Source organism: Rhinolophus ferrumequinum, chromosome 15 (genome assembly GCF_004115265.2).
Source record: "Rhinolophus ferrumequinum isolate MPI-CBG mRhiFer1 chromosome 15, mRhiFer1_v1.p, whole genome shotgun sequence".
Taxonomy (NCBI): Eukaryota; Metazoa; Chordata; class Mammalia; order Chiroptera; family Rhinolophidae; genus Rhinolophus; species Rhinolophus ferrumequinum.
The window spans coordinates 17820291-17837008 of record NC_046298.1 but is presented as its reverse complement, the minus strand read 5'-3'; the positions used below and the strand labels follow the sequence as shown (position 1 = coordinate 17837008).

The 16718-nt window shown below is 50.8% G+C and overlaps 1 protein-coding gene across 2 annotated transcripts in view; it reads left to right on the top strand.

Moving 5' to 3' along the window:
* The window catches only part of SMPD3 (sphingomyelin phosphodiesterase 3), a 76346-nt gene that overhangs the window by 39903 nt on the left and 19725 nt on the right, over positions 1-16718 (top strand). Inside the window, exons 1-2 of one of the 2 annotated variants that reach the window (XM_033129541.1) lie at positions 9736-9760; positions 12148-12215. The gene's annotated coding sequence lies outside the window, so the exon portion shown is untranslated. Of the gene's footprint in view, positions 1-9735; positions 9761-12147; positions 12216-16718 lie in introns of those variants that run through there. The other variant, XM_033129540.1, reaches the window with a different exon arrangement.

Here is a 16718-nt window from a genome sequence, read left to right as displayed (position 1 = left end):
TGGGGCTGGAGGGGCGTGGAGCTTGGGGTGCTGCACCCAAACCCCTCTCCAGCCTCAGGAGGCAAGAATAACTCATCATCATTACAGGAACAGACCTCCTCACCAGCAAGTCAGCAGAGTTTGTCCCTCCTGCTGAGCCCTTCTCGCTGTCCTTCTCAGCATCTTCCCGGAAGCCTCCTAATTCAGCACACACGGGCTTCCCAGGGGAATTCCGTTCCAGCTGGGGGTTGCATTCCTGACTGAGATACCAGCATCCAATCGGGAAAGGCTCTGAGCAGCCGTTGCCTTAAACACAGTCACAGCACCCACAGGACTATATAACCAGTCAGGCCACCAGAAGGACGCCCCACACCTTCCACCATCAGCAAACACACGTTCACTGACTTCATGTGGGCCTTGCCCTGTGGGGCTCCTACGGCTGGTGCCAAGATGAAAAGCCTGAATGAGTCATGATTCTGGCCTAAAGCTTGTCCTCAGATTACGACAAATGTGCATGCCAGAAACATCTTAGCACCTGGATGCAGCCCCCTTTCTGGGGCTGGTATTTCTCACACCATCGCCATTTCACAGGGGAGAGAAACTGAGGCTTGGAGAGGTGGGATGCTGTGTCACTCAGGATTCAATCAGGGAGGCAAAAGGATGGAATATGGAATCTGTTATAGGAATTAGACCTTACCAATTGGGAGAGGTGCTGGGGGAGCAAGGGTCCAAAGGGGGACTTGATGGGTCAGAAGAAGGTCACTAGCCAGCCCTGTTATGAGTGAAGGAACATCAAAACTTGCAGGGAGGTCTGGAAGGCAGGCCCTGCAGCCAGACGAGTGGTAGGAGTCTGTGGAATGTTGCTGGCTCCTGTGGCCGCTGCCTTGGTGAGTTTGCAGAGAAGTGTCTGGTGTGGGTCTGGGATCACTATGGATCAAGTGGGCTGGCAGTGGGAAGGAGGTGGGGACAGGAAGTTCAATCCAATCCAAAAGTAACAGATCCCATCACAATGACCCAATAATCGGATTATCATTTGGCCTATGTGACGCCCAAACCACCAGTCAGAAGAGAAGTTCTTTCCCACTGGGAGTTGCTCATGCACAGGAGCTTAGTAGCTGAGAATTACCATCCTCAGGCACAGAAGGGGCAGGAATGGCCAGCTCTGAATCTCTCAGGTGCGGTTTGCACAGGGCAGTGTTCCAGGTGTCTTGGCACCTTTGTCAGGATTTGAAGGATGTGACCACGGCAGGATGAGGCTGCAGGTGGGCACTCAGCCCCCCTCTGAGTTTGAAACACAAGAGTGTGTGTACCGACAGTGGATGGTACGGAAACAGTTTGCCCCTTCCACTCATTTTTTTTCAAAACTGGCAGGAAGTGCAGTTTGATTCTTGTCGGAGTCTGATCTGACCCCCACTGTTGTCTAACTCATTGGACCAGCCTCTACATCTTGACGAATGTTGCTCAGAGACACCCTATTGCATTAGGAGCTGATTATATCTGATTGACCATGTAACAGGCTTACATCCATTTCCTGGGATGCAGCAGAAGGGCCTGATGGCCACCAGGCTGATCCCTAATTACCTCTTAAACTGGAGACCAAATTGGTCATGCCAGCGATGCTCCACAACTAGGGGGCCACCCCAGCAGAGCTGTGCAGGACTCAGTAAGAAGCACCATGCAGCTGGTACCTCTCCAGATCCCTTGAACCCTGACCCTTACCCAGGGCCACATCACCCCAGACACATGTATCTGAGGGCGGCCCCTTCCAGATGCCACTTGCCAAAGGCAGGAAGTAGGACCAGCAGGCTCTGTGGGAGGGTGGATTGAGAAGACCTCTAGTTTCAGAGTCAGATTGACCTGTGTGCAAATCCCAGCTCCTACACTGTGATCTTGGGCTCCACGCTTTATTTCGCTGGGCCTCAGTTTCCTCATCTGTAAAATGGTGACTAGTAGCTGCCCTGCTGTGGTACAGTGTGATGACATCAAGAACTTGGCCCCAGCCATGTGGACCCAGGGGCTCTGGGGCATCATGGATGTCCCTGACACGCCCCATTTATAACAATGCGCACCGCTCTGGACATGGCCACTGCAGATGCCATGTCCATACCTGGCCACTGGCTGAGTCTTCTAATCAGTGAGGACAGGGAACCTGGCAGTCTTGACAAGCAGCAGCTGATTGGGCTCCAGAGCCCTCCAGAAGGAATGGGGACCATCACCTTCCCCCCATATTGCCATCAGCTGCCTTTGGGGGCACCTGGGCCTGGAAGGTCCTTCTGTGTCGGTGTCCCCAAGATGGGATGGATGACACTTACCTCTCTGGACCCCATGGGACTAGAAGGGATCCCCTCCAGTCCCACTCCCCTCCATCCCAGGCAGCCGCTGTATTGAGGAGTAGGCAGGAAGACACCAGTGTTGTCCTGTTTACATCCAAAGCCTGGGGGACAAGGGACTGACATTCACAAATGAGCAAGTTGGTGACCGCATGTGCAGTGGGGCCTCAGGCTGTGGCGCAGTGGCCCCTCCCGCCTCACCCCCAAACCTTTACCCTAAACCCAGCATAGGAGGCTGGGTAGTAGGAGAGGCCAGATGTCTCTTCTGGGGAGAGCAGGGCCTCATCCTGCAGCCTAGCCAGGCCTGATTTTGAATCCTGAAGTGACCTCCCCAACCCCCACCCAGAGTTTATTCCTTCGTGTTTGAGGTGCAGGGAGCAGCTCTGCGGGCCTGAGGAGCCGGAGGGTCTGCTCTCTTTGTTCAGAGCCAATAACTACAGGCTCAGTGTTTAAAACGTTTGAATCAACAGAGGGACTGTTTATCAATATTTAAAAAAAGAAATGTAATTAGAGGTTGGTAAACCAGCAGAGCTCCTGGCCACGGATGTCAAAGGCTTCCTGACCTGGAGCAGGGAACGGAATGGAAGGCGACCGCAAACACGGGCTGCCATGGTGTGCTCTGCCACAAATCCCACTTGACAGGCGCTCCCCACTGAGGCTCATAAAAGATTCTGTGGCTAATGGAATGGCATTTCACATGTGTCCACATTTTTTCATTCCTAGGTGGTTTTACTTTCTAAACTTGGGAATATGGACATTCTATTTTAAGAACATTAACTACTGTCCAATTTTAATGTAACTAATGTGAACAAAAAACCAACTTTGAACTAAGGAAAGAAAACAGAAGTAATTTATGGGGTAATTTTGTGTTCACATCCCTCAAGATTGTCTAAGAACATTTATCTAATGCATTTATTTCTGGTCAAGAGAAGTGAATAACCAGCTTTTTGGTGGTTTCTGGAGAACGAGGTGAGGGCTGGCTCCATCTGCCTCAGAGACGCCAGCTCAGGCCACCTCAGGCCACCTCAGGCCAGATTCCCTCCTCGGGGCTCAAAGAGGCAGTGTCAGGAAGGTAAAAATAGAGTGAGGGATTCAGCAACGGCTTTGACACATGGTTTTCTCATCCCAGGGACTGCCATGTAGGGCCCTTCCTTTCCAGCTATTCGAAGTGAAAAAGAAAAACGTAAGATTATCTAAGAACAAATAAAAACAACGCTATATTTAGCCACCTTTCTGCATTCTTCCACATTCTCCCAAGTGCTCTTTCATTTTCTCTTTCCTCACCAAAAATGGGATGAATCCCAAGGTTCTGTCCTTGACCCCCTATTTTCCTCCGCCTGCCCTCCTTGACAACGGGCATCTACAACTGTGGCTTCAGCACGGGGTCCACGTGGCCACAGCCCCGGCAGTTTCCAGGTACCTGCCCACCTCTGGACAGGCCCCTCCCCCTAGGAGGTCCCCAACATCCCACAGTCAGATTCGGCATCTCCCTTTGAAGGGGTCACATTTGGGGCATATTCTTTCCCCCAGTTGTCATTTCGCATAACCTCGTCTGTATGCTGGTGGCCAGGACTGTTTGACATGTGACCCTGGTCCCAGCCCCTCCAAGTTCACCTCTGAGGCAGGGCTGGGAACAATGGGTGCTCACTGAAGGAGGCCCTAACACTAAATGGAAGGGGAGATCGGGAACACTTCCCAGAGAAAGACTTTCAGCTGAGGACTGAAGGCGAGGAGCAGCCAGTCAGGCAAGGTGGTGGTAATGGGGGTTCCAGTGGGAGGGAGGACAGCGTGAGGAAAGGCCCATCCTGGGAGAGACTGGGGACCATGGGGGAAACAGGGGGGCTCCGGAGACATGAACAGGGGAGGACAAGATTGGCAAAGAATGAGACAAGATGGTGGACTAAGGGATGGATTTTCATGCTGGGAGCAATGAAAATGTTTTAAGCTGGGAAGGTGCTCAGATTTGTAGGTAGACAGATAACCCTGGCTTCGGTGTGGAGAATGGATGGTGGGGGCAAGGCTGAAGGACCCAGTGAGAGACAATGGGGCTCAACTATGGTGTCTCTCCAAACCCCTGGCCCTCCAACAATAGCTCTCCCTGGCTCCTGCTGGTTCATACCTCCCAAGCCTCACCAGCTCTCTGTCCAAGACAACAGCTGTGGACCAATTCACACAATTCACACTCGGGTGTTTGTAATTCACAAACAGTGGCAGCATCCACCTCAGATCCCTCTGGGCAGCAAAGGGGGTGGGGGGTGGGGTGTTCCTCCCTTGCCTGTGGGTGCCTCCTGAGCAGTAGGGAACCCTGTGGGATCGAAACCCTAGCCAGAATGGAGCCATGGATAAGTCTCACCCAGAGTCTCTAGCTGTGTGCCACTCTCTAGCTGTGTGACTGTGGAAAAGTCACTTAACCGCTCTGAGCTGCAGCTTTCTTCTCTGAGTATCAGAATAATAGAATCTAACCTGCCCAGGCTGTTCCTATGAGAGGATTAAACGGGTGCCAGAGGATTAAATAAGAGACTATGATGTGACACTCTTAGCACAGTGCTTACACACAGTGGGTCCCCAAAAACGTTGAAGAAAATGATGGTGATCTCAGCAAGCTATGGGTGCTAATGCCACAATGTGAGTCTACACAAGTCTTTTAACCCTTAAGTCTACATTTTTGCGTATTTCCCTTTACACAGGCAGCCTAATTGATGCAGTTGTTCAAACCACTGGGAGCAATTTTTTCATAGCTCTTGCCTGGTATGTACAGAAGGAATTGAACCTTTTGGTGATGACATTCTGACCTGGCTAGAAAGCATTATATTAATTCAACCATGGTTCCTGAGTACCTCTCAGGGACGGGGCTCTGTGCTTGGTGCGCAGGGCTCTGAGCTGCAAGTACAAAGCCTGGTGGGTATGCGATCGAGGGGAGGTGGTGATCGCTGGAGAACTGAGCCTTAGAGGATGGGGGCCAGGTGGGCCGAGCAGGGAGGGTGTCCCGGACTCAGGGGACAGCATGTGCAAAGGCATGGAGGCGTGAAAGAGCATGGCATGTTCCAGGAAAGATGAGAGCCAGAGGGCAGGGCCATGAGAACAAATGAGTGGGAGGAGGGGAAGGCAGAAGTGAGGCCGAGGAGGCCTGGCCCCAACTCCAAGGGCCCCCATGCCAGGTTAGACAGAGGGGTTGGTTTCTGTGTGCGGAGGGAGATCTGGACAAAGGCAGAATGAACTCAGGGCTGCTCGGGTGGGAGTCACAGGCTTGGAGGTGGAGCATGATGGGAAGGGCTCAAATGCAGGCTTGGTGACCATGCAACCATTCAGGCAAGAAATGACGCCTGAGGGGAAGTGCTGGCCAGAGAAGAGGGGGAGCAGGGGCTGGCAACGGACTGCAGAGCTGAGAGTGATTGGCCTTAACTCTGAGAGTGAGGGAGGGGCCAAAGACAGAGCCCCTGTGGCAGCTGAGAAGGAGGCTGAGAGCCCAGGGCCGGGCCAGGCTGGTCAGCTCAGGGGCCGAGGGCACAGGACTCTGCCTCCTGCCTTCCCGGCACTGCTTGCCGTCTCCCCATCTTTCATTCTTCTTTAACTGCCATCAATAGGAGACCAAATACTTTTTAATACTTAAAAGAATGAGTAACTGGAATGTTTTCTATTTCCTCCTCAAACAGAAAAGCAAAGTTACCCATACATGGTAGGAATGTCTAGATTTTTATTTTTCCTTGATGTATTTAAAAAAAAAGAGACAATTCAGACCCCAGGATGATGTTTGGTGACACCTCTTTGGTGCCCTGCTGCCCCTCAGTGGCCTTCCCCTGACACCGAGGGAGCCTAAGGCTGGGCAGACACATCCCAGTCTCATTATAATCCAAGGGCTGGGATGAGACCCTGACATGACAGCTCTTACCTGTAGGATCTGCAGATCTTCTGCAAAGCCAGAGGACGTGTTCTTAAACCCTGGGACGATGACATTTTAATAAAGTTTCAAAAGATGATTTCACTTTGCAAGACAAACAGCTAATAAATAGATTCTTTTTGGTAACCACCCATACAGCAATCAATCTGTCACTCGCAAAACTGCTTCATGAGAGGTGTGAAATGAGGCCGCTCTGGAGTTCTGTGGGAACAGAGAGCCCCGAGAAGGCTTCCTCTCACCCAGATTACACCTGCCACCACAAAACAGGGAAGCTATCTGATTCAGAACACAGGAAATACCCGGCTGATTCGTTTCTCAATCAATACTCATTTTTGGAAGATAAGCAGGTGGTAACTATTGCACTGTTTACATGCTGCCGGCCCACAGCTACTGTCATCACGTGTTTCTCTAGCCTCTGTTTCTTTCAATTCCATCCTTATTGGGAGAAAAAAGCAAGTGTTTCCCACACAGGAAACTTTCAGAAAAAGTCATACCATGGGGGCTTCTTCTGTGCTGCAGCCATTCAAGTAATAACTTGAAAAAAAAGGGTCATTCGACACCACCAACAAAAATCAAAGGAGGAGCCTGGGTCATAAAATACCACCTGAGGCCACTGTCATAAAGTGGCTCTCCCCTCACTCACTTTATCTTCAGATCTGCTCGGCTGCCTTGGGCTTTTTTCTACCTTTACTTCCCTTACCCTTAATTCTCTCACTGCTTAAAAAAAAAAAAAAAGTCTCATTATATTGTACATAGAATACAATCAGTCATCTTAAATCTTTTTTGGAACGAGACGGACTATATTTCAGTTACTCAGAACCTTCCTCAAAGCAGCTCTAACTGAAGAATTCTGCCACTCTAAACTTAGAAGGGAAGCAGGTTGTAATAAGTGTTAAATACTTGTACAGCAGTAGGCGCTCAATAAATGTCAATTAACTTTTTTAATGATGGAATCTGAAAAGCCTCAGGAACAAAAAGATAAACTGGGTAATAACTATGACTTTGAAAGAAATACATGACCGAAATATTACTAACAGGAACAGATCAGAACAACCAATGGCTGTAATTCCATGGTGAAAACTATAAAAGAATTGAAAAACATCTGGAAGTAGTAGTTGGCATAACTAAATCAACAGTACAAACAAATCAGTGATGTCGAGGATAAAATAAACATCAAACCAGAAATGCAGACAAAGAAAACAAAACAAACAGAGGTACAAATAACTGATTTGGAAAATGGGAAATGGTATCATAGCGCTAAAATAGGAGAGAGAGATTAACGAGATGAAGCATTTTGATGAGGGAAAATTCAGAAAAAAAAATAACACAAGAAAATTTCACGAGATTAAAAGCAGCTCGGCCTAGAATGAAAGTAAACACACTGTACCTTTCAAATTTAACTCTAAGGGAAAGAAATAAGCATTTGCTAGCAACAATTTTGAATGATAAATTTTCTGGCAAGCTGAAGTGAAGGGAGATATGTCCTTTTAAAATTGGATAAGATGATAAGAGAACTGACATCACAAATAATGAAGATAAAATGAACCTCTGGAAAAAATGTTCAATTCTAACCACACATGTACCTTCTAACCACATATCAGTTATACTCCTAAAACAAGACTTGTAGGAGAAAACAAAGTCATTTAAAAACTGGGGAGAATTTGTGCACAATTATATTTTTTAAGAGCAAAGGAGAATGTCTGACTTTTTATAAAAATGTAAAAGACAAAAGCTGATATAACAAGACAATGGAATGAAAATGGACCGATTGAAAAAGAAAGAACAAGTGATCTGAAATGTAATCACTCCTAAGACTCACCTACACTCTAATAATTCCCAAATCCCGATCCAGCCCAGGCCTCTCCTCTGAGTTCTAGGCCTGAATATCCTACTGCCACATGGTCACATCCATGCAAATACCCCTCACCACCACAACCCTGCCTTCACTCACCTCATCCCTAGCCAGAGAGTGACCTTAATGCCTGTACAGTTGCTTGAGCTGGAAACTTCTGAATTCATTCCTGGTCCTTTCCATGATCCTCAACCACCCTTCAACCCGTCCATTTGTATTAGTCAGCTAGGGCTGCCATAACAAAATATCACAGACTGGATGCCTTAAACAAAAGAAATTTATTTTCGGGGACGGCCAGTTGGCTCAGCTGGTTAGAGCCTGGTGCTCTTAACAACAAGGTTGCCAGTTCAATCCCCACATGGGCCACTGTGAGCTGGGACCTCCACAACTAGATTGAAACAACTACTTGACTTGGAGCTGATAGGTCCTGGAAAAACACACTTAAACAAAACAAACAAGTTTAAAAAAATTTATTTTCTCACTTCTGGAGGCTAGAAGTCCAAGCTCAAGGTTCTGGCTGATTCGGTTTCTGGTGAGATCTTTCCTCCTAGCTTGCAGTCCTTGCGTGCCCTTCCCTTTATGCAAGTGCGAGGACATGGGAGCTCTCTGAGGTCCTTCTTATAAGGACACTAATCCTATCGGATCAGGGACCCAACCTTATGACTCCATTTAACATTAATTACTTCTTTTAGGGCCCCATCTCCAGATACAGCCACACTGGAGGTTAGGGCTTCAACATATGAATCAGAGGCGGGGCAGATCCTCTCACCAACCATCCCTAGAAGTTACTCTGGGGTACTTCTGCACCCTCCCTAAGGTGGCAACCAAATGCACAGACAGGCCATCTGCACATGCCTGTCCAGCCACACCTTAAACTTGCCTTGGTGTTAGGGGTCTAGGGATTACTCTTTCACCAGAGTTCAGTCATCTTTCCCCAAGGCCAAAAGCTGCTCCACACCCTATCCTCAAGGAGCTTCTGCCACCCCAACCTCGTTTCAGGTCTGCATGAAGCCTGACCCTGACACTCAGCTAGAGGGCTGTGTGACTTTGTGCGTGTTACTGAACCTCTCTGGGCTTGAACCATGTGGAAGGTACCTGGCCCAAGCCAGTACCACTATGTGGATAAACAAATCAACCGCCTAGGTGCCAGGCCCTTTGCAAACACTGACCCGTAAAGTCAGTGTTATTATCCTCATATCCAGAAAGTAGAAACTGAGGCTTGGAGAGATTCCTGGCCTGAAGCCACTACTTACTGGTCTAGGGAGGTCTGTCCAACTCCACAACGATTTCAGCTGCCCAGGCTGTGTCTCAGGAGAGGCAGAAGCATCCAGGAATCTGGACCAAGCTCTGTGCATCCAGAGACATGGTCTCACTTGGAGCTGCATGTCCATCAGGGGTCACCCCAGGTGCTGGTCTGTGGTCTAGGGCCCTGTGGGCTTGAGGTTCCTGGTGGACAAGCAGGCAGGCATGTGCTTAGGACCATGGCTGGCTCCACGGGACACTGCCTTGCTGTACTGGGTAACTGTCCCACTTTCCGTGCCCGCCCCCCAGACCCGCCCTGCCCACTCCCAATGCCTATTTAAGCAACAGGCCCTGACTCCACTGGGCCCAGGCACCACCGGCTTCCGGAGCTAGGAGAGCAGCGCTGCAGGCCTCACTCATTCAGGATGAAAGGTCCTTCTGTTTCACCATTTCCTACCGGTGCGTTTTGAATGATGCTGCTGAGCTGGGTTGTAGTGGGAGCTGATTCTGCTTGCCTGGGAGTGTATTGAGATGTATAGCTGGCAGAGGGAGGCTCTGATTGAATTTTTCCCATTTTTTAATCCTTGACTTGATGTGATCTTATTTTCGAAGTGGGGAAAAGGCTGAAGTTTGTGAAAGGACAGAGGAGACCATATCTCAAACAAGGGTCTGACTCAGAATATCAACGATCTGACATGTTTTTCTTTTCTTTTGAGAAAAGAAAAGGTCCTGTAATTTCAAGGTTGTAGAGATTCCATTTCCCCTCAGGAACCCCTCCCTAAATAGTTAGTTCCTGCCATTTAATTCTATTTTGAAAAAAAGTACACAGGGGATTTTTTCAGAAGAGTGTGGTTGGGGAGAGAGTGTGTGCAGCGTGTAGGGGACAGTTTAGGAAACATCTGAGGACAAAGACCCTTCCTGACTGAAAACTCTCATTGAGAGACGAGAGTGAGCTCTTCGGCTCTCGGATGAGAGGGAGGTGAAGCGAGAGTCGCACATGCAGGAACGCTCAGGAGAGGCCTTCCCTCTTTCATGTCCACTTCCAGATGCTTGTCAGCCTGTGGTCTAGGGTTAGGTCAGCCCAGCAAGAGGGTGAAGGACATTCCTGTAGGTGGTCACCCTGGCAGGGTCCCAGGTATAGGGGACAGAGCCTCCCCTGGAGGCCAGGCCAGAAGGCCACCCTCTGACCTCTCATCAGGTTGGACTCCCCCGGCTATGGATGGGGAGAGATGCCTGCCAGGTGTTTAACTCAGAGGAAATAAACCAAGGTGCCCACATAGAAACAAGGGCCTTTAGGGGATTGCGGTTATCTCATGTAGAGTAAGGACCTAGGAGCTCTGGCTTCATTCTTCCCACCCTGGTCTGGCAACATCGAGTGCCCATGCCTACTTAGTCCTGGCCATGACCATTCCGGACCCTGTGTCACAGAGGAGGGGGCCTCGGAGACTCACAGGTTAAATGACCTGCCCAAGACCCTTTAGCTGACTAGAACTCATGTATTACTGGAGCTTTACTATGTGGATTCCTAATCAGGAGGGCACCAACTGTGTGTCAGATGAGGAGACACTCTTGCTAGCCCTCCTGCAAACAGCTTTAGTTTGGGACAGAGGGACTGGGACTCAATTTCAGGTTCTTCTGAAACCGTTTGGCTGATTGGCAAAATAAGTGTATATAAAGGATGGGAGCTGGTCCAGTGGGGCCTGGGGAGTAACAGTTGTTCCCGCTCAGGATGTGGGGATGGTAAGAGGTCTTTGAGCAACAGAACTGGCTCGAGAAGGTGGAGGGCCATGGAGGGCCAAGAAGCGCTGCTTGGACGGGGCCGGGGCGGGACTGAGCTTCCTGGGCCTGAGTCCAGGGGGCGGGGCCAGGAGCTTAGGATTTGGCTGGAAAGTCGGGGCGGGACTTGGGACTGGAAAGCAGGACAAAAAAGCCAGGACTGCGCCTGAGGCTGGAGGGCGAGCTCAGGGAGCTACCTGGGGCCAGGAATCGTTGCGGGATCAGAAATCGGGGGATGTGGCCTGCACCTGAGGTCAGAGGCGGAGCTAGAAGGGCGGGGCCAAAGAGAACGGAATCCCGCCTAAGAACCTCCGATTCGGGCACCAGTGTCTTGGGCAGCGATCCTCGCACTGGGTCTGCGAGGGACGCGTGAAGCCAGTGGCATCGTGTCCAGAGCCCTCCGCTCACCCGAGTGCCCACCCTACCATCCCCTCCGGAGACCCCATTGGGTTCACGATGCGTCCCTGCTGGGTCTCTTCTCCACTGCCTTGTCTACCTGTCCCCTCCTTATCTGCTGCGAACCCCTGTAGTTCTTCCTCTCCTCGGCTTCCTGCTCCATGCCACCCAGCTTGTTGGCCACTGTGCGTCTTCCTGGGCCTGGGTTCCCCTAACCCAAGGTATCTTTGCGAGACAGAGATTACAGAAAGCTCCTGGGGAGAGCTCTGATTGTTCTAGATTCCCCTATCAGATCAAACCCAGGCCCATGGCTGGAGCTCTGAATTTACCTCTCCCCGTCCCCCATCCTGAACATTCCAGGCCTGTCTGGGTCCAGCTGTTCTGGTGGAGGTCTCATCCCTCCCACCCGTGGCGTCCTCCCCCACCCTGCCCACCCCAGCCTGTCCAAGTCTGTCACACAAACTTTCACCCCCACCCCCCCTGACTGCACTTCGTCCTGGGGACAGCCGGGCCCACACCCTCTTCTTGGCGACAATAAGGGTGCGGCAGTGCCTCGGACCTGACCAGAGCAGGTGGGGCCCCTGGGTCATTGAACCTGGCTCACCTGTGCTGGGCTGTTCTGCTGGGGGTTGAGTTCCAGGCACCTCTGTGAACCATTCATCATCTCCTTTCAGGCCCTTGACACCACAGTGACGACCCCCTCTTGAGACAGAAGGAGAAGAAAGTCCCAACGGCTCCTCAGGTAAGACAGGGGCTTCTGGAAGTGGGGGTGGTGCTCCAGGCCTCCCTTCATAGGCTATTAATGTTTTATTATATATAAAGAGGCGCTGTGGAGATTAAGAAAAGATTCTGCTGCTTGGTTAAAAAGTTTGAAAACACAGCTCTGGGGTAAGCAACCAGTCTTCCTGTGGAGGGGTATGTCATACACCCAAATCAATGGAGAAAATACAAACTCCTTTGATGTGTAGGAAAAGGACTGAGGCAGCACTTCACAAAAAAATGAGGGAATACAATTAAATATCCTGGAAAATGGAACCAGATATCATTACCCAATAAACTTTTTTAAAAACTTTCATGCTAAAGCCCAGAGCTGATAAGGATGCTATGAAATAGGCACTCTCAAACAACTTGGGTGGAAAGCTGTTTGACAATATATATCAGAAGCTTTAAAGTTTACCTAGTAATTCTACTCTTGAGTACATCTTAAAGAAATAATTCAAACTACTAGGCATTCTCAGGAATAAAAGCAGAAACTAGCAATACGGTGAACCCCTACAGTCAGGAACCTCAGCGGGACCACTATAAGAACCCACTCCCTCCCAAAGATTGGCAAATAAATGTTTTCAGGGTTGCCAGGGAGATCACCAGGCTGGAGGTAGGAGATTTGGGGGTCCAAGGTGATGGTTACTGGGTAGAAGAACAAAAGAGAAGGTGGATAAGGCTGGCAATTCACAAGAGGAAGCTATTGGGGTAGGTGACAAATGTAACCTTCAGGGGATTGGAAAAAAAGGGATGAGGATCTTGTGGGAGTTGAAGAGGAAGAACAAGCAGGACTGGGGCGGGGAGCATGGGGACTTTGTTACTCTTCCCAGGAATTGTCCTGGAGGTGGGGGGCGGTCTTAGACAGCACTCATTTCTGGATTTTGAATATGTTTGCATGTCATTTGTATTCAGCTTTGGTGAGAAAGGCAGAGAGGAAAGGGAAATTGGAGTCAGATAGTTGGCTGCACCTCTCAGGGACTGTCATTTACTTTTCTGAGTCTCAGTTTTCTCATCGGTAAATGGGACCAGTAGTACCCACTTGGGGCGGTTGTACAGTATAGATGCACCGTCAGTGTGAAGAGCACACGGTGGGAGCTGTGTCTGTGCGACATCTGCTCAGATACCCCCAAGAAGCAGTTCTGTCAGCTCTGCTTGTCTGATGCTCATTCCTAGCTCCCCCATGTCTTTGCCACGGACTCACTTGTAGCTGTGGCCCCACCTTACAGGGAGAGAAAGGAAAAGAGGAAGGGAATGAGTCTGAGGGCCTGAGCAGGCCGCTGGGGGCCCCAGACCAGCTGGACTGTGAAGCCACCCTGGCTGGACACCAGGTCTGTGGGGGCAGGGCTGACTCTCTCAGTCAGTCATCAGGGGTTCCCATGATCTACCTACTACGTGCCCAACACACACTCAGACTCAGGTGATGGGATAAAATACTGCGGGTCTGTAAAGGGACACAGGCCTCAGAGTTAGAACTCAGAACTCACCTTCCCCAAGACTGGAAGTTGAAGTGGGTGGGTGAGCACCTCTTCCCCCGCCCCCGAGTTCCAAGGCTGCTGGTGTCTGCCATGTGAGCAGGGTCGCTGGTCACGCAGAGACCCCATAGGGCCACACACACAAGGTTCTCCCTCCTTTCGTTTCGAGGGAAGGAATTTGCAGACATTGCTTGAGCCTCCTCTCCTCAGTCCTGTTCCCAACTGGGTAGATCTGAAGGTGTGAGGGGCTGGCCATCTTTCTGGTGTGCAGACTGCAAACATACAGTAAGTAAATGCACAGAAATTGGCAGGTGTCGAGCGAGGAATGGCCTGTTTAAGCCAAAGGTCTCTAGTCATTCCTGGGGCCACAGAGTAGGGGACTGGCTGGGGTTTGCTGAAGAAGAAAACCGTTACTGTGGCTTCCAAACCCCAAACCCTTCTGCTGAGGTTTCATCCCTTCGCACAGATAAGGGCTACAAGGGAACAGCCCCAGCAAAGGCACGGGGGTCTAGAAGAGTACGGTGGGGGATTGTGTAGGTCAGGGCCCTTAGGACTCCAGAATGGGGGGGACAGAGCCATCAGGCTGCTGGGCCTCACCTGCCGTTCCTGCCAGGTGTATCTTCCGGGGGCAGCTGGGGCCATGGAAGAGTTTAACAGGGGAGCTTGGGAGACAGAGCTGGCTTTGAGGAAGAAGTGGAGGAAGAGGAATGATGAGCTTTTAGGGGAAGATGGAGAGCTGTCAATCAAATTCATGGTGTCAGAGATCAGGGAGACATCTGGGCTGGCTGTCACCTGGGAACAGGTGACCAGCAAGGCATCAACAAAGAGAAGAGAGAAGAGGCAGGGAAGGCCCAGCTCCTACGGGGTGGGCAGGGGAGGAAGGGACAACAAAGGGCTCTGAGAAGGAACAGTCCCAAGTGCAGGAGGGGAACAAAAAGGAGGATGGCCCCGGACCAAGGGGCAGAGAGCAGAGCGACAGGTGAGAATTGAGCAGCTGAAGCCGCCTCTTGAGCCTATTTCTTAAAGCAAATCTGGCAGAAACTGCACAGACTGTTTTCTCCTTGGTGGTGCCTTCTGTTCACCATTGTCTTTCCAAAACTTTACCAGAAAGCCTGGTAAGACAGCCTCCTGTCTAGCAGTGGGGGTGGTGCAGGTAGCCTCCAGCTGGGTGGCTGCCCAGACCCCCAGCCAGCCAAAGGGTCACGCAGCCCTCCCAGAACATGGGACAGACCCAGACAGCACACTAGGTCCTCACGGCTCTGAGCCGAAGGACGGCTGAAGGCTCGCTGGGTCAGCGCAGTGCAGGTGGGACGTTACCCAGACATTCTAATCCCTTAAGTTGAACAAGCCTAACTAGGCATGAACTATAAGTGCATGCATCAGCTCTTCCTCTCAGGCCCATTTCCACAGCTCACCCCCAAGTCCCCCCACCACACACTAATCCTCTCCTGGCCTGCAGTCTGGGACAGGCAGTCGCTGTGGCCATCCTGGCAGGACTTCCTGCATGACTCCACCTCCTTCATGCCTGCTCTCAGCTCTCTGATCTCCCTCCTTCGCTCACTATTGGCTCCACCCACCACCTACCACTCTCCTGTCTCCATACCCTCTAGGAGGACACCCCCGCACTCAAATATATTCACCTAGAAAGCAAAGGCTCTGCCCCCAGAGATTTGGGGGCCCTTGCTGTGAAATACCCCAAGCAGTCACAGTGCTGCATCTGACTCATAGGAAGTGCATCCTGACACCCCCAGACTACCAGCTGAACAGCTGCTGTCCTGCCCGGCCTGTCACCAGTCCCGGCAGGCACTTGTCCACCAGCACAACCTGGTAGTATCTGACCATGCCTGGCCTCTCGGCTGGTGACGAGGATTCTGTGCTCTGGAAGACACAGAGTACTTGAGGTAAAAGGCCCACACCCATCTAGATGCCCAGCTGCTGGCACATGGCCTCCGGATTTGGGCCACCCTTACGGGTTGTCGCAGCCTCCGCCTCCTGTAGTCACCACCACCTGCTACAGTCCTGCAGGAGCATCAAGCATAGTCTGTTGGCTCCATCTCAAGTCGCTGTCCACTTTCAGTGGCCCCTGGGACCAATCCCGTATTCTGATCCTGGCAGAAGGTTCTAGTGGATTTACTTCCCCATGTCTACAGATTTACTTTGCTACCTATATCACCAGCCATAGCCTCTTCTCTGAGCAGAAACAGTTTCCACTAAAATTAAAAGATTAAGGTTTAGCTCCCATGATGCCTTGTGGCCCCAAGGACCATGGACACAAAGCAGGAATTGACTTTTCAGCCAACATACTAACAGGGCAAGACGAGGAGCCTCCCACCTGGTCTGGATTCAGAGCAGAGGAACATTGTTCTTACCATGTAAAATGAAGATCTTTCTTGAAGAGAGTCGGGTCTGGAGGGTAGTTCTATGTTCCTGGGAAACCAAGGGCTGTTGGTCAATAAGGCTTATTTTTGGTAAATGGGCTGATTAAATACCAAATCAGAAGCCTTCCTCTATTGGTCGGGATCGGACAGGTTATGCTGTGACTTACAATCAAAGGTTTTCTTACTACAAATACACACGTGTTAGCTGGGGCCCTCGGCCATGTCTCCTCACCCTGCGGCCCAGGCTGACCAAGTAGCCACCATTTCAAACTCTGCAGGTTGATGTGGCAGAGACAGAACCCTGGGAGGTCTCACACCTGCTGTTAAGTACCCTGGCCAGCAGGGACACAAATCACTTTCACTCACAACTCACCGGTCACATGATCCACCCCAACCACAAGGAGACCGGAAAGTGCACTCAGTCCTGCCTCCTGCCTGGAAAGCAGGCTCCAGTTGCTCTAGGGACCAGAGAAAGTGAGGCAAGAGCCCCGTCCGAGAAGTGGAGGCAGAGGTGAACAAAAAGGGAAAAGTCTACCAGGATCTTCACAAAGGCAAAGCGCGCTTATCTTTTTAGGTTACTCAGTCCTGAATGAAGATGTGTCACTGTCTCCACCAGGGTGTCTACTCCAGCAA